The sequence below is a fragment of the Microtus pennsylvanicus genome, chromosome 4 (genome assembly GCF_037038515.1).
Source record: "Microtus pennsylvanicus isolate mMicPen1 chromosome 4, mMicPen1.hap1, whole genome shotgun sequence".
NCBI lineage: Eukaryota > Metazoa > Chordata > Mammalia > Rodentia > Cricetidae > Microtus > Microtus pennsylvanicus.
In genome coordinates, this window is record NC_134582.1 from 108519839 (window position 1) to 108546915 (window position 27077).

Consider the following 27077-nt stretch of genomic DNA (forward strand, 5'->3'; position numbering starts at 1 on the left):
GAAAAGAACAAAGTAGGGCTTTTCAGGGGGCTTAAGACCTGGGCCCAAAAAGACTGAATAGAGCTGTCAGCTGGAGGGCTGGGTGAAGAATGTAAATGAAGCCGGGTAGATAACAGGGTCTGAAGAGCGGGGTGGAGGCAGACTCTTTACATCTTCTCAATTGTCTGTTTTTGTTCAGGCCAGACACCCAGGAAAATGTGCCGACAGTAGCGTTCTTCCAGCTCATTTTCAGTAGGACTGCTTTCCCGGGGCAGGCTTGGCAGACAGTTTCCATACAAATGGCCCCTGTGTGCCTGTCACATTTTAAATAGGGCTCTTTGGTGAAGTTGCAGTTCAGAGTAGCAAGAATGTAAAAAAAATTGCCTTAAAACAAGCACTTTAGCTGTGCCTCTGCCCTCTGCTAGCATAGTGGCTCTCAAGGGGCAAATGAATTTTCACTTAACCAAATGAATTAATAGGTAAGTAGTGGCTATGGGGGCAGCCTGCCCTAACATATGCACAGAGCCGTGATTTAGAGGCAGAGGGCAGAATGCAGAGAGAACTGGACGGCTCTGCATAGGGAACTGAGTTGAATTCAGAATGCATGGGGGGGGGGGTGCAGAGGAAAAGGAGCCAGCTGAGCTGAGCAGAGGGTCAGAGGCTGGGTCTCGAGAAGAAATGACCAGTGAAAAACAAACAAGGGGCCTGGTTCTTCTTCTGTAGGGGCCCGTAGGGACTTCTAAAAGCCACCGCATCACCGCCTTGCTTTTCTTTCCTTTGGTAAAGAGAGGTCCCAAAGAACAAGTGCTGGACTATGTCATTCCTTTAAAAACCACAAGGCCAAACTGAGTTTTAGTAAGTTTAGATGTCAAAACACATGAAGGTTCTATGTCTCTATATTTAACCATTGGTAGGATGAAAATATTTTGGAAAAGGAATTGTGTTTATATAAATATTTACAATGCAAGCTTTCTCTTGGCATTATTGCCTGCACAGACTAGTATAGTGACTATGTAACACTTACTGTGTTTAGCATTTTAGGTAAGTGAAAGATTATTTAAAGACATGGGTATGTGTAGGTTACATGTAAATACTGCACCATTTTATTTTCAAACCTTGAACCTCCACAGAACCTCGGTGCCCACTGACACCTGGTGCAAAGCTCCTACAGACATGGACAGATGACTGCATTCGCTTTTTGTTTCTCCTTCAGAGATGTGCAAGAGAAAGCTACCCCCTAACCTTTGCTGGGGGACAGTAGTAAACTGCCCGTGCCGAGTGTTTGTGTGAATGGAGAAAGAAGCTGCTCTGGTCTATGTTTGCGTTACTGTGGGGTGAAGGGGGGCAGCATGGACAAGCAGGGTAGAGTGAACCTGCGTAGATGGTGGCCCTGTGGACCATTGAGGATTCCAAACAAGAGCACAGGCGGCAGCAGGGAGGAGGGACAGGTGCAATAGCCCCCGTCATCATTAGGAAAGGGGCTGCATCTGCTTTTCTCTGTCTCTTTGTTTTGAAGTCTTTACATTCCAAGTTTAAAAGCATCATTTAGAACTTTAACTGACATAATAATTGCATCCTGAAAAAAAAAAAAACCTTCAAGCATCCTGAAATACCGAGAGAATAGATCTCTATGCCCAATGTGTAGTCAAGAATTATTAACATTGTGCGATATTTATTTTGTTTCTCTTTCTCAGTAAATGTTTTAAAAGTTTTATTACTTACTGTGTTATTTATTGTCTTATGGAAACATTTGCATGTAAGTTGCAGAATATTGGGCCACTTGAGTACTGTAGACACAGACATCTATTTCCTAAGTACAAGCCACAGTCACGTAAACATTAAAGGGCCAGTAACAAAAGGTTGAGGCACTCAGGTGTCTTGATGAGGAACTCTGTCAACCAATCACAGCTAATTAGGGCATGGCAACCTGGACCCCAGGAAGAAAAACTGGGAGATCCAGGTGCCCACCGGACTGATGGGAAGTCAGACCACTCTTATAGTGTGAATTTCCCCTCTCTAACCATTAAAGTATAACTGTTTTTCTTGAGCTACCCTGGTTATTTATCGTATTGACCTCATTTGCAACACTTGAGTGTCTCAAGTGGCTGATACCATAATTACAGGGAGGAGAGGTAAGGCCTCCGGGCTCTCAGGATGCACGGTATAGATAGGTGCAGTCTGTGCACACTCTGCTCCCATCAGCGTTACTGCGGAGTGAGAAAATGGCCTCCAAGAGGTAGCCATTCTGAAAACAGCTTTTCCATCTTCCCTTTTCCTCTCCCTGGATACTTCTCCACTTTCTTTTCTTCCGGAGTCTGCCTGTTACTCTTCCTGTGAGAAGCACCTCTACATTGCGCTCAGGCCACGTTGGGTCCCTCTTAGAAGGGAGACAAGGAGGAAGTTGGGGTATATCAGCAGAGTAAGCAAGTGATATTCTGAAGAAAATTAGTTAGATCTTAGTTATCTTTTAGGCCAGTGGAGCCCAGTTCAGGCACTGATGGAGGAAGTTTTCTGCCAGCTCAATGTCTTTCTGCCAATCTGCTCTGCTAGGTGGGCACACTCTTCTGTACATAATTTGCTTTCTCTAGAAACTTCAGGCATCATAGATCTCATTTTCTGTCTTTCTTTCTGGTCCTCCATGTCTTTCTAGTCTACCTCCTTTCTTTGCTAGTTTGTATCCATCATGTTCAAATGTTATGGAACTTTAAGAAGTCTTTTGAGGCAGGAATAGGACACAACACTCAGTACTCACTCTTCTGTTAGGGTCGATGGTGTTCAGAGAAGCATTTTTGGGGCATTTTAAGGGCAGGTAGTATATGACTCTGAAGAATAATGTTGGCGATAAGGATAAGGAAGAGGACACAAACCTCTTAGTAATTTTGTTTGTTTCCAAATGGGTATAGTACCTATAGAATAAACAAATACTTTATATACCAAACTCTTCTTTCATTTCCATATGGGCTCCTGGGTAGGAAGGCATCCTCTCTGTACCATTTAAGGCATCAGGAAGAGTCCTGCTAAACACATCAGTCATCCTGAGGACTGTGTGAACACGACCTTGGCTGATAAACTGGACTCCTCACACATTCCTCCAGCTTCTGTAATGTGCCTGTCAAGCTCACGACTCATCACAGGTACAGAATCTGACTAGAACGTTGACACCGCAGAGAAGCACTGGGGAACAAAGTGAGGTCATAGGCATTTCCCATTGTGTATCATTTTATCTCCTGTGTAGCCATAGGCACCAGCATTATAGGAGCGACTTGGGAGACTATGCTGGCTTTGCAGCACCTGAGTGGAGCCTTAAGTCTAAGTTGTGGGTTACAGGCTCATGCAGCCAAGGATAGCTATTAGTGCTGTCCAAGATGCCAGAAGGTTAAATGCTTTGCACAGTGTTGGCTAGGGCTGTAGCCTAGTGATAGAGCTTGCCTGGAATATACAAGGCATTGCATTTCATAACTAGGACTTTAACAAGAATAACAAAATCTTTCTAAGGATTAATATTTTGTTTTCAATTTTTTTAGAAATGGTTTCGTAGTGTAACTTTGGACCCTGTCCTGGAACTTGCTCTGTAGATTATGCTGGCCTTAAACTCACAGAGATCTGCTTGCCTCTGCCTTCTAAGGACTGGAATTAAAGGCATACATCACCACCGCCAAGCCAGGTTAAAATATTTTTTAATTCCACTGAAATTCAAATTTTCTACAGGGAACTTTATAGATGGCAATGTCTTGCTACAACACCAATAAGCAGGAATGCTTCTGAGAGGGAACACTTTTTTCCCCCCATAAAACCCAGTGTTAAGGATTGAACCCATGGCCTCATTCATGTTAAGGAAAAGATCTACCACTGAGCCACACCCTACAGAGGGAGTGCTTTGTCAAGGCAAGTTACTTAGGTCTACTGTAGATAATGCCAAGGTCACAGCATCTTTAAATTCTCAGTGACTGCATTTATTGAGAGCTGATTGCATCCTACACCCTCTGGATTTATAAGGGACTCACCAATGACATATGCTAAGAAAGGCACAGAAGCAAAGACATGCAGATGGGGTGAGAACAATCGGGAGCCCTTTCTACTAGGGTGACACAGTAGAACTTTGAGAAATGAGTGTAGATTTGGTTGTCCAAAAAGAGGGACAAATGGGCGTGTAAAGAAGGCTGCATACATAAAATAGAGCAGAATAGACTGTTCTAGAAGGTGAGAATAAAAGTTAGACTAATGGTTTAGAGCTTTTTGATAGGAGGTTAGAAGAGTCTTTCTGGGAAGTTTAAGTGGGAGCCATTAAAATTTCCTTTGTGATACAGTTTACACATTGAATGACTCCAAAAGTCCATGTGTTGAGGGCTTGGCCCCCAGGCTATAATTATTTGGGAGATGTTATGGATCATTAGGAGGTGGGGGTCTTCTGGGAGTTTCTTAGGTCCCTCAAGGAAGATTGTGGGATCTTGAACCATCAGCTTCTTTTTGCTTCTTGACTATGTAGGTAAATATTTCAATCTGCTACATGCTGCCACTACGATGTCCTGCTTTGCTGGAAGTCTAAAGCAATGAGACCCACATAGGCCACGACCTGGAACTTCAAACTGTGTTTTGTGAATCATATCAGTTATTTAATCATAGTGATGAGAAGCTGACCAATGCAGCCTTCTTTCTGAAATCAGGATACTCTTTAGAGTGGGTGACAGTAGAAAATGAGGGTTTTAGTGCTGATCTGGGCAGTAGAAGAGAATGCAAGGCTTAGTTGTGAGTGGTGACACTGCCATCAAAGTACTCAAGGAAAGGAAGAAGTGGTAAAAGTTTGAGACTAGGCCTTCATACTATACCTTAAGTGACCTATAATTTTAGCTGTCTTCCTATTACCTTCCCTTCTCCACTTGATCCTTCCATTCTAGTCCGCCCAACATCCATCCATAACTATCTATTTTATTTCCCTTTCTAGGGAGATCTGTTTCCCTAGTCCATTACGCTATACAGTAGAAGTTTCCTAAAGCATATACATATATAAAAGGCTATATATATATAAGCTTAAGAGAGATAAATCCCTAACTGGACATCTCTTGTCACCAAATGAAATTTCCAGTACAGGGAATAGATTTGCATTGATGGTCAGAGGGGTTCCATGGAAATTCCTAAACAAAGCAGGCTGACTATGGGCTCCCAAAATATAGATTTTTCTCCACAAACTAATGATAAGGCCCTATTGCTGAAGACAACATCTATATAACTCATTAAACATGGAGAAATTGAACTGGTGCCTACATAGATCCTTCATTCCTATGTCCCAGCATCTTTGATACAGGAAGATATGCTACCAAAAGAGAAATGTAAACACCAACTCAAACACAAGCCCTGTAATCTATAATGGTGCCCTGCCTACAAGATATAGTAGTGCAATAGTGATACGAAACTTTTGGAAGTAACTAACCAATATCTGATTTGACTTAAAGCCCACTCCATGAGATGGAACCCATATACCTGACACAGCTTCGGTGACCAAGAACCGGAGACATCTAGTCCAGAGAGACCTAGGGGAAAACCAAATATTACTGTCCTTAAACAGCAACAGCAATGTAGCAATAAAATGACACCCAATGAGAGTCCTGCTATACTCATAGATTGGTTCCTTGCTCAACCATTAGCAAAGATACTTCTTGAAGCAGATGGAAACAAGATACAGCCATACAATATGCAGAGTGTGAGAGACTTTGGAACACTCTGTCTTAAATGGAATGTCTCCATCAAATCCCTCCCCTCAGGGCTCAGAGCTCAGGGTTCAGGGATCTTCTGGAAGAGGAGGTGGACAGAGTGTAATAGCCAGAGTGAATGAAGGACACCAAGGAAGCAAGGCCCTCTAAATCAACAAGATTGACACATAGGCTGAAGTAGCAGTCACAGATCCTGCACTAGTCTGCACTAGATGGGGTCCTAGCACTGAAAGAAGTAGACAAATGCCCCATTCCTAACTCAGAAGCACTCTTTAATTGATATCTACTTGCAAATGAAAATTTAGTTCTCTTCAAGGGAGTCTCACCGGGAAAACAAACTACTCTTAAGGGTAGGCTACATGCCCAGCAGTAGATGGCCAAAATAAAAGGAAGTCAATGGCATCTTTGGAGGTTCTTTGTCCCATAACATTGTGCCAGGGCTTTAAAAAATATCATATTTAAAAATTATATATATGGATATATGCATAAATATTCGCTTTTTTACCCTATAGGTTCTTTGTGTATATATTGTGGCTTCCAGTTCAGTGTTTCTAGGGAATTCCCGAGTGTGTGAAAGTGGGTCTCTATGTCTATGTATTTCTTGTGCCTTTTCTTGGGCTCTTTTCCTTTTGTTTGCTAATTTTGTCCTGTTTTGATATATTATGTTTTTGTTCAATTTAATTATACTATATTATATGATATTATAATCTCTTGGAAGCTAGCTTGTTGCTCAGGTGGTGGTGGTGCATGCCTTTAATTCCAACACTCGGGAAGGAGAGGCAGGTGAATTTCTGTAAGTTTAAGCCCAGCCTGGACTACAAGAGCTAGTTCCAGGATAGGCCTCAAACCTGCAGAGAAACACTGTCTTGAATCTAGAAAAACCAATAGAAAAAAAAAACAGAAACAAAGAAGAAACTTGCTTTTTTTTTCTAATGAGAGACAGAAGGGGTCGCAGTGCATCCAGATGAGAGTGGACATGGGGAGGAACTGGGAGGGAGAAAGGGAAAACTATAGTCAGAATATATTATGTGAAATAAAAAATTCTATTTTAAATAAGAAGAAAAAATAAATGAACTAAACAGAAAGAAATATTAAATCTTATCTGTCATAAGATATAACTTATTTGTATGTGTTTAATATTTATTTGTATATATTTCAGTTATGGATCTTGTGTATGATGTATGATTTCAAAGGGTATCAGAGACATGGAAAAAGAATCAGAAGAAATAAAAAACAAAGAATATGAGCAAAGAGAAAGTTTGGGATTAGACTGACACCAAGATATTGTCTTTAAAGAAAATCATGACCTTGTGGTTAGAGGCAGGCTCAGTTATGAAACTGATCATACAAAGGGAAATAAACAGCCATGCGGACCACAATGTTCACTTTCTTTCCCTCTCCCTTCATTATAACCGTCTTTTTTTATTCTTTCTTTTTTCTTTCTTCATCTCCTTTTCACAATGTCTAGGACGTTAGAATCCTACCTCTCAGCCTAATAAAAGGTTTGCTCACTGAAATGGCTGGCCCTTTTAAGCCGCCGGGTCACCCCCCCAGTTTCTGCATCTGTCCATGCTGGGCATCAACCCAGATAGCAGACTCAGCACTTGGCTGGTTCCCTGCTAAGAACCCATTAATAGGAAGGCATTGGAGGGCAATTCAGACATCACTGAGGAGTGCTAGCGGACAGAACAAGATGTTTATATCAGATAGACCTAGGAAAATCCTTTAAAATTTCCCATTAGATGTTTCTGTTCTTTAAAGTTACTGGCTTGAAGAAACGGTTCCCTGACAGCAGCTTTGCTTCCTCTCCACACAACATCCACCTGCTCCCAGCTTCTCTGCATCATTTCCTTCCATTAGCAGAATTTCCTCTGAATTTTGCCACAGCCACTAGCTGCAATTTGTGTACTTAGTATTAGGTGGCTCTAATCCAGGTCTAGTAGTATCTTTGCTATCTGAACATATTGTGACAATTATGTAATAATTCCTTCATGGGGAGCTAACCTCTAGAACTTTATGAAAGTAATTAGATTTGCAGAGCTTGAGTCTGGTATCTTATAGCACTGAGGCATCTCAACGCCCTCAGATTTGCAAATAAAAACCTGACCTGTCCAAGGGCAAGAACTAAGCACAGATTGATTCTTCTATCCAATCAGCTCGGAAGATGATGTAAGAGGCTTTGATGGTAATGTTGGGATTCTGCCTACAGTGTGGCCTCTATCTGGAGAAGGCTGTTTCAGTTTGTGTCTGTGCCTTGTAGGTATTGCTGTTAGTTGTATGCCCAAGCATGTTTAGCTCAAACTGAAAAGGAAGCATGGGCACACAAGAAAAAATAGAGTGCACTGTTCCTGTATTTGGTAGCAGTGGCTGTAAGCACGGAGAAGTGGACAGTGAAATCCTGTAGTGTTACAGGCCTCTTGCTGTCTCAGCTACAGTGACCCTGCTTGGCGGTAATCCGTGCAATGGTTACCTTGGGTGGTGACAGCTCTCTGGGACTCTTCTGATGACAAGAGTATGCAGTTTCTCTTTTCAGGCTAATTATACCTTTTGTTCTTTATTCGTTTCAGTTTTCTACTCTATTATTATATCTGTATTTCCATGTCTTTCCTGCTCTAGACATTCTAGAACTGTCACTAGGACACTTGGGTACCCACGTCTTTCTGGACTATGCTTTGGAGTCAGGACCTCTAGAAACTGGAGCTGCTCAGGAAATGGATGCTAGATGCTTTGGTTGCTCAGTAGATAGCTCTGCTTGAGAGCTGGAGAACAGAGGCGAGCAGGCTAGTCTTGGTCTCAGCTTAACTGTATCTGGAATGAACTACAGTCCACAAATGGAGGGTATACTTGTGATATGTGATCTGTATCTTGAGGCTGGAAGACACTGGCTTTTGATCTGGATCTTGAGGTGGGAAAGACAAATGTCTTTAATCCAGATCTTGAGGCGGGAAGGCACACTTTTAGTCTGGGTCACACCTTCTTCTGGAAGGCTATGTATGTGTACACATACACACACACACACACACACACACACACACACACACACACACACGGACAATGGAAGAAGGGAGGGATTGTTTCTTCTTTGTTCTTTGCCTGCTTGCCCTCACCTTGCCAGAACATCCATTCCTTCACTGGCATTGGAGTCTTATTTTGGGGGGACTCCAGTATATACAGAAGATCAGCTGAGACACCCAGCGTTGTGGGACTTCTAGGTTCTTAGACTTTCTTTTCACAGCTAGCCCTGATTGGACTAAAGCCTATAAATCACTTCAATTAATTCCCACATATATATATATATATATATATATATATATATATATATATATATATATATATATACATATACACAACTCTGACTAATACATCTTCCCAAGGATAATATCTGTCTTCAGGATGTACATTTATTGAAATGCCCTTTTAAAAACTTATTCTATTTCTTTTCTCTGGCTTAAACTTTTCCAAGATAACCCTGAGTACCTTGCTTTATCTGTCTTTAGCTAATATTTCTGATAGAATATATACATTTTATATAAAAGATTTTGTGTGTGTGTATGTCATGTGTGTGTGTGATGTGTGTGTGTGATGTGTGTGTGTGTGATGTGTGTGAATGCACACGAGGATGTGAAGGGCATTTACTTGCGAGCCATAATGTGACAATCAAATGTGGCAGAGTTAAAAGGAATACCCACTCATTGCTGCTGAGTTCCCAGGCCCGTCCATGCTGCCTTGCCGCTGTTCCCTTTCCTCTCCTAATTCTGAGTCTGGCAATATTCTGGACCACTCTCTCCAAATGAAGCACTGGTAGGTGGGCAGCTGCTTCAGCACAGATGTGGCATTTCATGTCTGCCATTATGCTGTGTTGCAGAGCCAATAGTGGAAGCAGAAGCCCTTCTAATTATATAGAGCACTAAATGTTTAAAGTCAGGCTGGGGTAGGCCTAGCATGTTTTTCATCTCAAGCGTTAGTAGTGAAAATGCCTGGATATGCGTGGAGGCGTGGTAGAAGTCTCAGAGAGGTTCCAGATGCAATCTCTGGATTTGTTTTTATTTAAAAATGTATTGCTTTCTCTGTATATCTGTGTGCTGTGTGCCCATAAGTGCGGGTGTGCACATATCACTGCAAACATATGGAGGTAAGAGGATAGATTTGTGGAGCCAGTCCTCTCCTTTGTCCTTTTATGGGGGTTCTGGGGATCAAACTAAGATCATTAGGCTTACACACAGGTGCCTTTACTCATTGAACCATCTTGCTCATCTAGTTTCAGGATTTGAAGGAGCAAGTGTCTGAGTAGACCTAGGAGTGACGCGTAGGGAAAACCCTGTTACCTCTGCTTCATCCTTAGGCCTCAGATGTTTGTCCCAGCCTGCAGAGGATGATATGCCTGTGTTCTCCTCCCCTAGGACACTCAGCTCAGTTTGCAATGGCAAATGCTTTAATATAATGCCATCAAATTTGTCCCACACCTTCAATCTAGTCAGATTGGGGACTATGTCTAGAACAACGCTAGGCACACAGATTTTTCATTGCAGGAAGAAAAATAAGAAATACACACTTACTACTATATACTTATAAGTTAGTGCCAACTTATGGCTCATCATTAGAAGTAGCTGTGGCTGAACATTACTAATAGCCGTGTAGCACACGTTCATAAATTTCACAGTAAATCTGAATTAACTTTCCTCATCTAATTTGTATTCTAAATAAAATCTGCTCATTTGGGGTCTGTGTTTCTCATGATGCCCCAGCAAGTGCCTGACGTGCAGATGTAATTTGCATGTACAACTAGAAAATGGGCTGTGGAATGCACCGTTGTTCAAAACACAAAGTGCAGGCTGACCTTTTCAAAAAACAAGATCGCTAATTATTCTGTAATAAGTCTGTCTTCTCAATGGTAGTGCAGTTAAAGGCTTATTTTTATAGAAGATGAAATAAATGAAACAGCAGCATAAATGAACCACAAATCACTTGGAATTTGAAGGATATTCAAGGTTGGGAACAAAAGGTGTGATTAGGGAAAGAAAAATACGTTGGTTCCATTGATTTCCCACTGAATGAGAAAGTGAGTACTGATTTAAATAACACCTCGTTGACAAAACCCAGGAGCCATTGTGGTAGATGGAAAGGCCGGGTATGGAATCCAATACAGTTCCCTTGTGCGGAAAAGCAACCTTCACCGGCAATATTTCACAGCATGGTTAATAAAAAAATGAATCATTATTTGAACAGAGAAGAAAGCATCCCTTATTACAACCTATCAATAATGCATTCTCTTGGAGCTCATCACAGCACATTCTATAAAGGCCAAGTAACACAGAGGAATCATTCTTTGCATATATCTTTGTCTTCCTGCCTAAGAGTTCAGCTGGTTATTCTGTTTTAGTTCAACTACTCAAAATTCTCAAGGGTTTTTAATGCAGATAAATCCAATGACTGTGTGTAGCCATCTGAAGAATTCAGAATATAAAGGGAAAGGTAAATAAACAAACCACTCCTATCTATTTTTTCATTTTGGTCAATCATTTGAATATTTCATTCTTTCTAAAAGGAAGATTTTTGCTTGGTTTAGAACAAATCTATTTTAGGAAATGCAAGTTCTTATTAAGATGAGAGTACAGACAAGTATGCCCAAATATGTTGAGCCATTTGAAGTAACATAAATAACTTTGTGCTACCATTTTGGATCAGCTTTTACGGTTAAGATGAAACTGTTGACTAAGGCCTCAATGCTTCACCAAAAACTACAAGCCATTGTGTAAATCTAGAGGTGGGAGAGGTGGCCCTCCCCAGGGAAGAGCATGCCAACTGGTTGCCCAATGCCAAACAGGCAGCCCTGAAAAGATACATTCAAATAAAATTATATAGACTCAACTATTTGTATTCTTATTTACGCAGTCATCCTCCCAGCAAGGTATATTTTGCTTAATGACTCAGATATCTAAGTCAAATTATAGTTTTATCTTCAGAAAAATGGTCATTAAGAATGTGCCACCTGTGGCCGCAATGATCTCAACAGATTTAGTAGCACTTTCACAGTGCTTGATGCTTACCTTGTACCTATGTATGGTGTGTGTGCATGCGCGTACACACACGTTGATGAGGACTAAATACAGGGCCTTGTGTGTGCTTGACAAGTGTTCTACCATTGGGCTGCATTCCATTCCCATGTCCATGCTTCCATTCTATAAATAATCTCATGATGTATTGGGCTGTTGAGAGTGATCCAGATTCCTAAACTTTTTGGACCTTGGTCTTTTTATATAAAGATGGAGGGTAATAATTTGTTAAGAGTCAATGGGATAAAGTTAAGGGTGATGTTTAGAAATATGAGAGATAAGTTACATTAATTATCTTCTTGATTACCTTAGTTAGGAGTGATACTCTTTATCGTTACTGGATACTGCACTACGGGGACATAAGAGCTCAGGGACAGAGAATGATAAGCATAGAGAAAAACAGAACAGGTTTCGATTAGGGCTATGACGTCATGTGTGCAGAGCACCTGGCCCACTGAACTGTCTGGTGAAAGATGAGGCATTTTCAGTACAAGGAGAGGGGTCTGGATGAGACCTGTGAGCAACAGAAGCTCCCAAGAGGACAGTGAGCATTACCATTTTCTAAGTATTGTAGAAAATTCTGTCCAAATTTGAACTATAGCAGAGGAGGCAACAAGAGGGTTGGTGGGGTGTGAACAAGATCCAGATGATTATGAATTTTCCAATACAGTTTGGATTCTATTGTATGAGCAGCAAATGGTATCTCAGTGTGGTCTTTAAAGATGGTACTTTGTGCTGAGATTATAGAAGTTTTACCTACTCACTGTAGACACTGACAACATGAAAGGAAATGAGCTTTCCTCATCCTCATTTCACCTAGAGGTAACTGGCATTATTGATGTAATTCTATCCATGATTGAAATAATTCATTATGATGGCTTTATTGTGTAAACTGGAAAATGCAGTTACTGAAACCAAAATAAAACAGCAAAATTTTAGGTGGTAACCTTATAGAACTGTAACATCAAGTCAGAAAATTATTATCTAAAAAGGGAGAAAATGCGAACAGTTGCTCTTATTCATGAGTTGGAAAAGGTTAAGCCTAAATCTAGTAAGACTTTTTTCCCCCTAAGAATGGAAAAAAATAGAATGGGAAATATAATGTTGACAGAGAGACATTTTAGTATACCTCTTATTTAATGGCTTTAACTTTGGATTTCTAGATATTATTTACATAATTATGAGTAAATTAATATAAAAAAGAGGCAAAATAACATGAATGCGCCCAACTAGACTGAGTTGTAGAAAAAATGATTTAAGTGTTCTTAAAACAATGAGTTACTGGCATATTCCTTGTGGAAAGATAGACCTAAGGAGACCATTCACAACCGTGGAATGTAAAACTGTGCTTAGGAATCATAGTTTTAATAACATTGTCAGACTGAAACAAAGTTCAACATGTATATATGTATTTGTGTTGCTCATACATGTGTATGTGCACATGGTTATAAACATGTATATGCTGAAGTAAAGGAAGTGATGTTCGTTACACTAATTTAGGATTTAAATCAGTATTTTTAATGTAGGAGGAAAGAGAATAAAATATGAAGTCAAAGAAATTTTCCAGCTGTGTGTGCTGCTGAATTAGACTTTTAAATGCCACCGTGGACTCTGTAAACAACCAGTGCTTTCTTTGTTTTGTTTCATTTCGTTTTTTTAATGGACAAATCTCTGTAAGAACAAATGCTTTAGAGTGGTTTACCGTTCTTGTTAGATTCCCCTAGGAAGTCAATTAGGTATTTAATTATTTTAGATTGCCACAGATCATCTTCCACAAAGACGATAACATCACACTGCTCTTGGCTCCTGAAAGAAGGTCCTGAAGCCTCCTCTGTACCAGGAGTTGTGTTACATGCAGGCGCTCTCTTCCTCTTAAGGAACTTGTAAGGTAACTGAGGTCACAACACACCACAAATATAGCCTAATACACATGAATCATAGAAAAAGCTAGCTAGTAAACTTTGTATAGGATCTGGAATGAGGAGAGGGAATCTTTTTTAATTTTTTTAAAAAAGAAAACAAATTATGTTTTTTTCATTTTACATATGAATCTCAGTTCCCACTCCCTCCCCTCCTCTCATTCCTTCTATCTCCCCCCCCCCCACTCCTCAGAGAGGGTAAGAAACATTGCTTTGAGGAAGGACCAAGGCCCTCCCTACTATATCTAGGCTGAGCAAGGTATCCCTCCAAAGAGAATGGGTTTTAAAATGTCAGTTTAAGTAGTAGGGATAAATCCTGGTCCCACTGCTAGTGGCTCCACAGTGTGCTCCAGTCATACAACTGTCACCCACATTCAGAGAGTCTAGTTTGGTCCTATGCTGGTTCCTTCCCTGTCCAGCCAGTTGTTGAGCTCAGGAAAGCTGTTTCAGTGGGTGTCCCATCATGGTCTTAACCTCTTTGCTCATATTCTCACTCCTCCCACTCTTCGACTGGACTTTGGAAGTCCAGTGCTCCACTGTGGGGTCTCTGTCTCTGTTTTCTTCAGTTGCTGGATGAAGGTTCTATGGTGACATTTAAGATAGTCATCAATATGACTATAGGGCAAAGCCAGTTTGGGCATCCTCTCCACTACTGGTTAGGGTTTTAGCTGGGTTCATCCTTGTGGATTCCTGTGATATGGGAGTCCCCTCTGTGTGCTGTGATTACCATTAATGAATAAAGATATTGCCTTGGCCTGTTGATAGGGCAGAACTTAGGTAGGTGGGGGAAACTGGACTGAATGCTGGGAGGAAAAAGCAGAGCCAGAGAGATGCCATGGAGCCACCAGAGTCAGAAATGCTGAATCTTTGCTGGCAAGTCATTGTCATGTGGCCATATGCAGATTAATAGAAATGGGTTAACTTAATATAAGAGTTAGCCAATAAGAAGCTAGAGCTAATGGGCCATGCAGTGATTTAATTAATACAATTTCTGTGTGATTATTTCAGTTCTGGGTGGTCAGGACAAACAAGCAGCTTCCTCCTACATTCTTGTGAGATTCTCTAGTACCTGATTTCTTGCTAGCCCCACAATGGCTACCTCAATCAGGATATCTCTTTCCTTGCTCTCCGTCTCTTTCCTTCCATCTTGACTATCCTGTTCCTTCAAGTTCTCCTTCCCCTCTCCCCTTCTTTCATCTTCCTCCCCTTCTGCCCTCCTTTTTCTCCCCATCCACATACTCCCAATTTTGTCAGGAGATCTTGTCTGTTTCCCCTTCCCAAGGAGATCTATATATGCTTCCCTTATGGTTCACCTTTTTTTCTTAGCTCTCTAGGGTCATGGATAATAGGCTTGTTATCTTTTGCTTTACAGCTAGTATCCACTTATGAGTGAGTACATACCATGTTCATCTTTCTGGATCTGGGTAACCCCACTCAGGATGCTTTCTTCTAGTTCCATCTATTGGCATGTAAATGTCAAGTTGTCACTGTTTTTTACTGCTGAGTAGTACTCCATTGTGTAATTGTACCACACTCTCTTTATCCATTCTTTGGTTGAGGGGCATCTAGGTTGTTTCCAGGTTTTGGCTATTATGAATAATACTTCTATGAACATAGCTGAACAAATGTCCTTATAGTATGGTTGAGAATCCTTTGGGTATATACCCAAGAGTGGTATTGCTGGGTCTTGTGGTAGGTTCATTTCCAGTTTTCTGAGAAACTGCTCTACTAATTTCTAAGTGGTTGTACAAGTTTGCATTCCCACCAGCAATAGAGGGATGTTCCCCTTACTCTGCATCCTCTCCAGCATAAGGAGTTTTTGATTTTAGCCATTCTGACTGGTTAATATGGTATCTCAGAATCATTTTGATTTGCATTTTCCTGATAGTTAAGGGTGTTGACAATTTTCTTTTCTGCTGAGAATTATTTGTTTAGATCTGTATCCTATTTTTTAACTGGATTGTTTGGAATTTTGATGTCTAAATTCTGAGCTCTTTATATATTTTAGAGATCAGTCCTCTGTCTGATGTGGGGTTGGCGAAGATCTTTTCCCATTTAGTAAGCTGCCTTTTTGTCTCATTGACTGTGTCTTTAGCCTTATAGAGGCTTCTCAGTTTCAGGAGGTCCCATTTATTTATTGTTGCTCTCAGTGTCTGTGCTAATGGGGTTATATTTAGAAAGCTGTCTCCTGTGCCCAAGCATTGAAGGCTACTTCCTACTTTCTCTTCTGTCAGATTCAGTGTGGTCAGAATTATATTGAGGTCTTTAATCGATTTGGACTTGAGTCTTGTACATAGGGAGAGGCATGAATCTATTTGCATTCTTTTACCTGTTGATATCCAGTTACGCCAGCACCATTTGTTGAAGATGCTTTCTTTTTTTCCATTTTATAATTTTTGCTTCTTTGCCAAAAATCAGGTGTTCATAGGTATGCGGATTAATATCCTGGTCTTTGAGTCGATTCCATTAGACAACCTGTCTGTTTTTATGCCAATGCCAAGTGTTTTTCATTACTGTAGCTTGATATCAGGGATGGCAATGCCACCAGAAGTTTCTTTATTATACAGGATTGTTTTGGCTATCCTTGGTTTTTTGTTTTTCCATATGAAGTTGAGTATTGTCCTTTCAAAGTCTGTAAAGAATTGTTTTGGATTTTGATGGGGATTGCATTGAATCTATAGATTGCTTTTGGTAGGCTTGCCATTTTTATTATGTTGATCCTTCCTATTCAAGAGCATGGGAGACCTTTCCATTTTCTGGTATATTCTTCAACTTCTTTCTTCAAAGACTTAACATTCTTATTGAACAGGTTTTTTCACTTTTTTTGGTTAGTGTTACCCCAAAACATTTTATGATATTTGTGGCTATTGTGAAAGGTGATGTTTCTCTGATTTTTTTCTCAGCTTCTTTATCATTTGTATATAGGAGGGCTACTGATTTTTTTGAGTTGATCTTGTATGCTACCACATTAATGAAGGTATTTGTCAGATGTAGGTGTTCCCTGGTAGAGTTTTTTGGAGTCACTTATATACACTATCATATCATGTGCAAATAGTGAAAGTTTGATTTCTCAGTTTTGTCTCTGAAGAAGTCTAGAAACAGCTTGAAGAAAATGGTTATCTTAGGTGTCCAGTTCATAGTTCCTAAATCCTTATTCTCATAAAGGGAACCAAAGCTGTCTCGAGAAATAACAGTTCCATGTTTGCAGTGGCAGTTATGCAAAAATGAGCCTGAAACCTTAGTCTGGCAGGCTAGGAAGTTGTTGGAAACTATCTAACGGATTTTAAGACAAGAGGCTGCTTGTCTTAAAAAGGGGATATCTGGGATGTTGATATGGATATCAACAATAATAACTTGAAAACTATCAAAAATATTTAAATCCATGAGTCCATAATGGTACTATGAACTGCAACAACTTAAACCTAATGAACACCACTGGAAAATGAAAGGAAAACATTTATTCTGCCATTTGTATGCTAACTATAAGTTAGGGTACCGAATGTATACCCATACACACATACACACAAAAAATGGCTCATATCGACAATGAACCTTTCAAGGTGAATCTATGACCAATGGTAATACAGAAAAAAATACAGTCAAGAGATATCCTGTATCTCTTTAATGTGCCACGAAGCATGAACTCTGAAATATTCTTTCCAGATGTCAACCCCAATCCCTTCCAGCCTGCAAATGCTCAGGGAGTTCCAGGGACAGGAAAGCAAGTGAAGCAGTGAGTTGTTCCTCACCCAGAAAGTTTAGTGTGTGGAAGGCTAGAGAATGACTGATCTCCTTGCTTCACAGGATGAGCCACACAAATTCTGGGCTGCATCAACCAGGATAAATGGGCACCTTGCTGTAAAGGTGAGCACAATGAGAATCAACAACCAACAAAAGTCTCTATAGAATGTTTTGGAAAAACTGAGTTCTAAATGAATATTTCAAGATGCTATGACTACTAAGGCACTGCTTTTTTTCTGAAAAGGAATTGGAGGAGTAGATGTGGGGAAGAAAAGAGGTGGGGGGACCTGGGAGGATTGGACTGAGGGGAAATTATGGGTGTGATGCATTGTATTAGAGAAGACTCTATTTTCAAAAAAATTTAAAAAGATACAAAGAAGCTATTATTTTAGGTGTGAGAATAATATGTTAAGCTAAAAAGAATTCTTATATTTATGACAGATACACTTATGAATAAAATGATATATGTGATTTTCTTCAGAAATGTAATTCTGGAACAAGAAATAATGGAGGTATAAATGAAACAAGATCTGTGTCATATTTAGAATTATTGAAGCTTGAACAGTGGATGCTTGCAGTTCCTTGTACTATTATTCACATTCTTATACTTATTTATAATTTTCCATTGTCAACACACACACACTTGATGTGGGATTCCCTTCTGTATGCTGTGAACATCACTGATTAATAAAGAATGTTCTTTGGGCCGATTGCAGCGCAGGATATGACAAGGTGGGAATTCCAAGCAGATAGAGTAGGAGGGAGTAGGCAGAATCAGGGAGAAGCCATGTAGCCACTGCAGGAGACAGATGCCTGAGGCCAGCAGGAACCTTGCTGGTAAACCATGAGCCTCATGGTAAAATATAAAATAACAGAAATGGGTAAGATCTAGCTAGAAATATGCTTTAGCTAATGGCCAAAGAGTATTGCAAATAATATAGTTTTTGTGTGATTATTTCATGTTGCAAGGAACTGCTTATTCCTCCTGGCTCCCCAGAACCAAAATAATCACACAGAAATTATATTAATTAAATCATTGCTTGGCCAATTAGCTCTAGCTTCTTATTGGATAACTCTTACATTTTAATTTAACCCATTTCTATTAATTTGTGCATCACCATGAGGTAGTGGCCTACCAACAAAGTTTCATCATGCCTATCTCTGGTGGCAGCAGCTCCATGGCATCTTCCTAACTCTGACTTCTTTCTCCAAGCATTCAGTCCAGTTTTCCCTGCCTATCTAAGTTCTTCCCTATCAACAAGCCAAGGCTGTTTCTTTATTTATTAACGGTAATCACAGCACACAGAGGGGACTCCCACATCACCTCCCCTTTTCTGTTTAAATAAAAAGGAAGGTTTTTAACTTTAGCATAGTAAAATTACATATAACAAGATAGATATCAAGCAAGAATTACAGTTACAATATTTACATATACTTTATCTTTTGTCATAACTAAGGAAAACTATATTATTACTATCTATTCTTCAACTCCATTAAAGACTCCAAAAGGATATAATATTACCTAAGTAAACAGGAGGTGCATTATAAGCAGCTTCCAAAACTCTAGAATTGACAGAGACATCTCGCTGCCTGGACAGTCACCCAAAGTTTTTCTGTAACATTGGGGCATCCATCTTCAGCCTACAGGCCCATAGTATCCAGCAGACTATTCCACAAAGCAGGAAATTTCAAAGACAGTTTCACCTATACTGGTAGTTTACATCACATTTTCCTGTGTCCTGCAGAATGTCTATCAGACTCTTTCATAAGGCAGAACCCACAAAGGACCGTCTCACCTTTAGGCTAGTTCAGCAGTCATTTCTCTGCAGGTCCTGCATTTCCAGTGAAGCAGTCCAGGCAAGAGCAGTTTCTTGCCCAAATAGTTAACCAACTCCATAAGGAGCCCCTTCAATGCCCATCATCCTTTTGAAGTAGCTTGGTGCTGCCAGGAGCAGATGTGTCTCACCCTCATGAAAAGTCTTAAGTTCTTAAACATTTTAAATGCCATATTCTGAAGGTCTCTAAAGGATTTGAAGAATACCCATCCAACTGAAATATATCTCTCTACATCTAGAAAACCTAACATAACTATAATCTTGACTATTATAGATGACTCTCTATTAACCTATATTTCTTAATTATGCATTACATTTTAAAATGAACTACACAAACCCTGTACCTTAATCAATTGCAGAAATATACATATACAGTATAACAAAATTAACCTTAAATTTGTAGCAATAAAAAAAGGTTCATACCAATGCAAATCTCTATAGCATATACCCCTTTAAATGTAAACAAACTACTATAGACAACATTTGGGAGTATGGGCATAGTTATTTCTCTCCAAACTGTGTCCTTCTGTTTATTGGGTGAAGTATTTTCTTTGTAGGGGTGCTCATAGCAACCTCCCTTCTCACCGTAGGAGCAGCAGCAGTGCAGAGTCATGTGACATCACAGGGCTTTCAGGACTTCTAGAAATGCAAATTTGCGCCCTCATGCTTGCTTGGCAAGCATTTTACTCACCAAGCCATCTCCCCAGCCCCCAAACACTTTGATTTCATCACTTCCTTGTGCAGCAGTAAGGATTGTTATTCCAGCTTTCAGGATTTGACTCTAGTCATCATTTTCTTTCTGAATCACATAAAGACAAAGCACATCCTTATAAACCTGCAGTTGCCCATACGCCATGCATGCAATCATTTGACAAGCGCAAATAAGTAGTCACAGAACTGCTTGCTATGTGTTCTAGACTGGTAAATGCTTTAGGGGCGATGGGTAAGTAGAGTAGATACAGGATCTTTTTCTTTCTGAATGTGGCACACATAAAATGCTCGGTGCCTTAGAGAGCTACCACGGAGACTGGCATGCTTCCCCCGATGTGTGCCTGCTGTCTAAAAGAGAAGGTTGTAGTTATTGCACAAAGACAACAACTTATATTTTCCTGGGGATTGAATTCATGTTAGCACCAGGCATAGAATGTCAAATGAACTTTAAAAGACAGGATTGAATCTAACAACTTGGACTTTTCCTCAGACCCTTATAAGGGTCCTGAGACCCTTAGATACGGCTACTGAAGACTCACACTGACACATACTCAACATTATGCTAGGTAGTTGAAGTTAGGAGTATTTATCTAAATGATTTGTTTTGCTGGGTCATTACTGAAATTGTACTATTTAACAAATGCATGTGTGTGATGCGTGCCAGGCATGACATTCAAAGAGGCCACACATTGGAGAAATCACATACTGTTTTGAGCAGGCTAAATGATGGTCTGTGAAAAAGATGGTGATTTGTCAAATAAATATACATATATATACACACACAACTACAGCCTACAACACATGCTTTAAATAACAGCTTATTTCTTTTGGGGGACTGTGTGAAAAGCAACCAGTGATCCTGAGCAGCCTTACTAGGGCAGAGCTGTATATTGACTGAGAGCTGTGTGAGATGCTTGACTCCAAAGGGTGCCCACTTCGATTTCCAGGTGTCCATATACCAGAACAAGAAATAGGGCAGGGACACATGGTTAGGTGTTAGAATCAGGAACCAGGGCCTTTGATCAGCCTGTGTTTTTCTGCGCATGCGTTGTTAAGATGCCAGCCTTGGTGAAGAGCTTTCCAGTCTGGTCTCTGCCTACCAGCTTCTTCCCAAGCTAAATTTGTCTTTACCATCATCATCTTTCTCTCCTACCACATAGGTATTGTAAGACCAGTTCTACAGGGCTGTAGCAGTTATTCAAAAGCTTTGGAGGTGAGAAAGCAGCAGTTGTACACTTTGAGGCAGAGGAGGATTAGACTTGGTTCAGTGACACAGCTTCACACACCGTAAGAGCAAACACCAGGCTTATCTTTTGGGGAAGGAATCTGACTTAAACCCAGGGCAGCCATGCAGAGCTGATGCTAAACATCTTCAGATCAGGCACTGCAGCAGGCTGATCAGGACATGTGGAACAGGCAGACAGCTGAGCACAGCCAGGGCGGGCAGTGCTGTGGGCCCCTCCCTTGTTTGTGCACGTGTGTCTGAGGCTTGCAGGGTGAGATGACCTCGGAAGTCACTCACTCCGTTTGTTTGCCTTCTTCCGAGGAAGGGCACAGAGCTGGTAGAGACATTTACTGGCTATTCAAGTAGCAGACAGCAGATGATTTCTTTAACCAACAGAGATGTGCTTTAAATACAAAATGGAAAAATGGATTCAGAGCTATTGGATAGAAAAATCAGGCTGAGATAAGGAAGGAGAGAGCAGGGCAAAAAAATCTTAATCATCCTGCCTTATTAGACACCTTAATCAATAAATCTACAAACAATGTGCTAAGTGTTTATATAAACAGGGAATATGAACTTTACAAATATTATATTTATGTATACATATACACACTGTTACATTAGTTGACTATATGTTGTTTCTTTTGAGAATTTCATGACTAAAACATTTATATAATTTCTCCTCTCCTCTCTAAGTTTTCTCATGCCTCCCCCCCCTTTTCAAATTCATGGTCTCTCATCTGTGTTTGTTTTTACATTTATATGAGTACATATTCATTCATACATTCTGCTGAATTCATTTAGTGTTATTCATATATATATATATGTATATATATATACACACACACATATATATATATATGTTTAGGGTTGACTACTTTGGGTTGGAAAACCTCTCCTGGGCTTATCATTGAATAAGACTGATTCTGCCTCATTTAGTTGCCATTAATTGTATGTAGTTCATCATCTATGGGCTGGGCTTTGTGAGATTTTTTTCCCCCATCCATCTTAGCATGTCAATTGTTATTATCACTATTCAGGTTTTGCTTAGGCAACCACATTGCTGAAATTTCTTGGGTGCAACTTCCCTGTCATGCACAGATGACACCACCTCACAGAAGACATTCTGATTCTCTAGCTCTTACAATCTTTCCACTCCCTCTTCCAAGATGCTCTCAGAGCCTTAGGTGTGGGGGTTGAATTGTGAATGCATCCACAGATGGCAGGCACTGCATGGCTAGTTGGTCCCTGCATTTTGATCAGTTGTGGTTTTTTTTAATGGTCTCTACCTGCTGCCAAAAGAAGCTTCTTGGTAACAAGAGACAGCTACATTATCTGTGGGTATACAGATAAGTTTTTAGAATAAAGTTAGGAGTTATACTGCTTTAGGGAAATGGCAGTAGTGGGTTCTCCTCTAGGACCTCTAGCCTTACCAGCCGTGGGTAGCAGGCTAGGTTTACACTGTCAAGCATAAATTTCTTCATGTTGAGTAAGCCTCAAGTCTAATGAGATGGTTGCTGCTTTGCCCCCTAGGATATAATGCCTTTATTGAACCTGTCAGGATAGTTTTCTATCCTGGTCATTGATGTTGTTTGTAGGCAACAGCTGGATAGGGCTCTCGATTGCTTTTCTCCCTTGGCAGCTTGCACGGCTCCATCCAGTAGGATGAGAGCTGGTGTTCCAGGAGAAGGCTTCCACGTCAGTTCTGCTCTATTCCTCATAATCCTGTGTCTGAAATGTGTGATATCTTCCCTTCGGTGTCTGGGAGACAACCAAAGGCAATGGCTGTAGCGTAAATAGTTTTGGGGGGCTCCTCTGAGCAACAGCTTGAATGGAGGTTCCTCATGCCAGCATTGGAGTTTGTGTTAGATAGTCTGTGGCTTTGATGGAGAACATTGTCACCCCAAATGATGTATCTTCATTTAAACTGTATGAATATATATGCATATATACATGATAAGTATATTGTATGCATATATGCATTCATTATATATGTAACTTTGAATGAACATAAAATTATATGATTTATTATGGCTTTTTACAAGCATCTTTAACCCTCTTTTCCCCTCCCATTTTCCTCACTGTGAAAAATGCCACATATAATTCATTAGGAAGGAAGATTCATTTTGGCTCTTGGCTTCAGTCTGCTGTCATTGAGCCCTGTTGTTTCGGTCCTCTGCGGGTACAGTGTGTCATGGTGGAAATTCGAGGGAGAGGAAACCAGTTCACTTAGTAGCAGCAAAAGCAGAGAGAAATAGCCACCCACTATCTTCTCAAGAATGCACCCCAATAGCATAACTTCTGGAGGTTAGGACCTCTTAAAGGTCCCACCACAGACCTAACCTCTCTCTCTCTCTCTCTCTCTCTCTCTCTCTCTCTCTCTCTCTCTCTCTCTCTCTCTCCTATATTTGCTATATTTGTATGTATCATGTACACACACACATTTTACTCAAATCAGTTATTAAGACTTGTAAGTTCCTTGTGTCATTGTTATTAATTTTAACCCTCATTTTATTAATCACAAACTATAAGTCATTCTAATGACCTCGGTCAGTGTTTGTGCTATTTTTATTAAGCCATACAGTAATAGAGATTATATGGATGTTCTTAGCTGTCTCATCTGTCTCGTCTATTTTGGATGGTAGAGCTCAATCCAGAGGATTGGTCCTGCCCTCTCCACTGTGACAGCCCTCTTTAACCCTGTTGCAGTCATAGACATCAGCGCTCTTTGTCCAGGCTTGGCGAGCATTCAGCCTTTCCCTTCATGTCTCTATTATTATTTATTGGGTATGCATGGCTTTGGATCCAAAAACTCGATTTTATCCAGATACCGCTTTTCAAAGCTCTCCTATTTTCCCCTTGACTCTCTCAGGTGCATGCAGTCCACACTGCATCTGAGTTCTTCACGTTGCTTTCTTGTGAGGCTGCCATATCTTTGGAGAGTCCATTCAGTTACAAACTGTGGGAAGAAAAAAAAAAACCACCCAACAACTCTGACCTGCTTTTTATAAGCAACGTATTATCCCTCAAAGGTATCTTTAATTAAAACTTTGTTTTTAACAAACATAAACAATCAAATAACCAAAATCCCGAGAATGAAAAGTTCCCACTGCTGACACCATCACATATTTTTGTAGAAAGAGAGGCAAGGTTTCCATCAAGCCGTCATCTCCTTGGTGGCCACTAGGAGACCAACTGTGGATAAGGTCGTCTAAGCTGTAAGGGCAGTGAAATAGCAAGGCCTGATTCCAGCCCCTCGCAGTCAGAAGCACCGAGAGAATAACTCAGAGCCGGAACCATGATTTTGGCTTTACTTTTGACTGTGTGAGAAGACTGTACAAATCAATAAATCCTTGCAGTTCAGTTGTCTCTATTAGAAAATGTGTGTGTGTGTGTGTGTGTGTGTGTGTGTGTGTGTGTGTGTGTACACACATGTATGGTACAGGTATGGTTTGGTGTCTGAGGTCTTCTTTGATTTCTCTCCTCCACTTATGTGCTTAGGCTAAGCCTTTTACTAAACCCAGAATGCACCAGTTTGGCTAGTCTACCCAGCTGCTCTGGGGGCCCCTTGTCTTTGCCTGTGTAGCGGTGGAATTGTGGAGGAGCCGTTGTGTCGGTGCTGTGCTTTAGGATCTGAACTCTCTCTTCACACTGTGAAGCAAGCACTCTTAAAATTTTTGTTTGTTTGTTTGTTTTCAGAAGACTCTGCTCAGCCTTCCACCCCATCAGAGGCCAGGCCAGCTCCCTGAAAATCAGGTAAAACACCACCTCACCCCATCCCTGCCCTACCTGTGCCCAACCCCAAGTGCCCCTCTTTTCCCTGTCACCTTATCCTGGCCCACATCTCTGGCAGAAGTTCAGCCAGTATCCCGAGGCTCAGGTAAGACTGCCCCCACCCCGCCCTGCCTGCACCCACCCAGAATAAGCCCAAGGGCCTCTCCTTACCTTCACCTTATCCCGGCTCACACCTCTGATAAAAGCCTCCTTCCCCACCAGAAGCCAGACCAGAATTTTGAATCTCAGATTCCCTGATCAGAACAGAGACCACACACATAGCCAGAACTCCAACCCCAAACTTGGGCAGCAACCCCCTGCTGCATCAGGGGCCATCCTGTTTCCTCATATCCCATCTTATTCCTCATACTGGGTTGCCTTACCCAGCATTAATGCAAGGGAAGGTGCTTAGTCTTACTGCCACTGGATACACCGTGTTTTGTTGATACCCATGGAAGGCCTGCCCTTTTCTGAACAGAAATGGGAGATGTGGATTGGGAGCGGGGGAGAGGGTAGGTTGGGGGAGGGACTAGAAAGAGGGAGGGGAAACTGCGGTGGCATGTAAAATAGACAAATAATTTAAAAAAGAAAACCTTGTTATTTCTTTCTTATGTATTGATTACTAGAAGTCTTAAGTGTAAAGCTCATTCTCCAAATATAGAATTTGTAAGATCTCTAAGGATCCCAGATATTTGACTCTCATTAAACAAGTATGTGAGCATTTTGAATCTCTGACATAAAATAATACTTAGCTCTAATGAGACTGTGTATTTGAAGCATCATATGAAATCCAAGAGTAAACACATTTACATGCAGTAAAGATTGCCTTTATAATTGTTAGCCGAAGATAAATGTACTTTGTATAATTTAATAGCCACTGAGTATCCTCATCTTTCATTTTAGAGAAATAAACCATTTTTATGATGAAACATGATGCAATTATTTTTAAAAAGCCAACAATTTAGAGACAGATAAGCCTGGGTTAAAAATCCTACTCTGCTAGCATTGGACTTTGGTGTAATAATAAACTTTACTCTTTTGGCATTTTAAAAATGAGGACATAGTTTTGCTGTGAGGAGTAAATTATGCAAAGTACCAGATAGAATATCTGATGTAGATACAATATATAGTCAAGAAATGGTGGCTTCCTTCTTGAATACCCACCCATCATGTGTCTATCCCGCAGGATAGGATATCATGCTCTGTGCTACTCTGAGACTAAATCACTAAATATTGACCCTCTGCCTTCAGGGCTTAACTCCTTCCACAAGAAGGATATTAAAATGAGAACCTGCAACAAAACAATGGCCCCATCCTGCCTGATGTGCTACCAGAGCAGGACACAAGGGCACAGGCTTGTATTGCCCTGGGGAATACTTGCTATGGTTCTATCATTGGGTAATTATGAACATTTTATCACAGTTTCTTTGCATTCTCTCAGCTCTTCGCTGCATATCTGGGAGCTTTATATTTCAGGACCGGTTTGGCCTAGAATATTTGGAGATTATTATCTAACAGATACAACCCCAGAAGGGAAAATGACGTTTTTAATGCCCCACATTAGAAATCAATTTATAGACTAGGATCCAAGAACTCTGATAAACACAAAATAACTGCAATTGCTCTCTTTTCTAACCTATTTGATTGTAAAGAAAAGATACACAGAGGGCTTTACAGTGCTGTTATCCAAATGAGTGAGGTCTCTCCCTTCAGTCAGCAAAGTGAGCCTGATTATGTCTGCAGTCTACTGAAATCTGAACACACACACGCTCACTCCAGTCAGGTATATCAGCTGTGATGCTTTTTCACTTTTTAAAAACTTTTGTTTCACTGAGAATATCTTGTAAGAAGCTAATCTTGGTCTTTTAAAATTATATTATCAACATTTTCCTGGATTTTTTCTCTTTTCTATAATGTGTTTGGCTACCTTTTTTGTATTTTTCTAAGTTACATTAAGGTTGTTTATTGCAACAAATGCTGTTTGGCTTGAGGATTCCCACTTTTCAGACCCTGGAAAGTTCTAGATACATTTTGTAGAGTTCATTACTTTAAAAATTCTTGCATTCTGTGACCGCTAAAGCACAAGTTTTTAAAAAGATTTATTTATTTTTTTACTTTATGTATATGAGTGC

At 40.4% G+C, this 27077-nt stretch overlaps 1 long non-coding RNA gene across 1 annotated transcript in view; it reads left to right on the forward strand.

Annotated features, from left to right (window-relative positions):
* Positions 1-27077, forward strand: part of LOC142848307 (uncharacterized) — a 79190-nt gene that overhangs the window by 15072 nt on the left and 37041 nt on the right. Inside the window, exon 3 of the long non-coding RNA XR_012910398.1 lies at positions 24871-24927. This is a non-coding gene — a long non-coding RNA (uncharacterized LOC142848307). The remainder of the gene's footprint in view (positions 1-24870; positions 24928-27077) is intronic.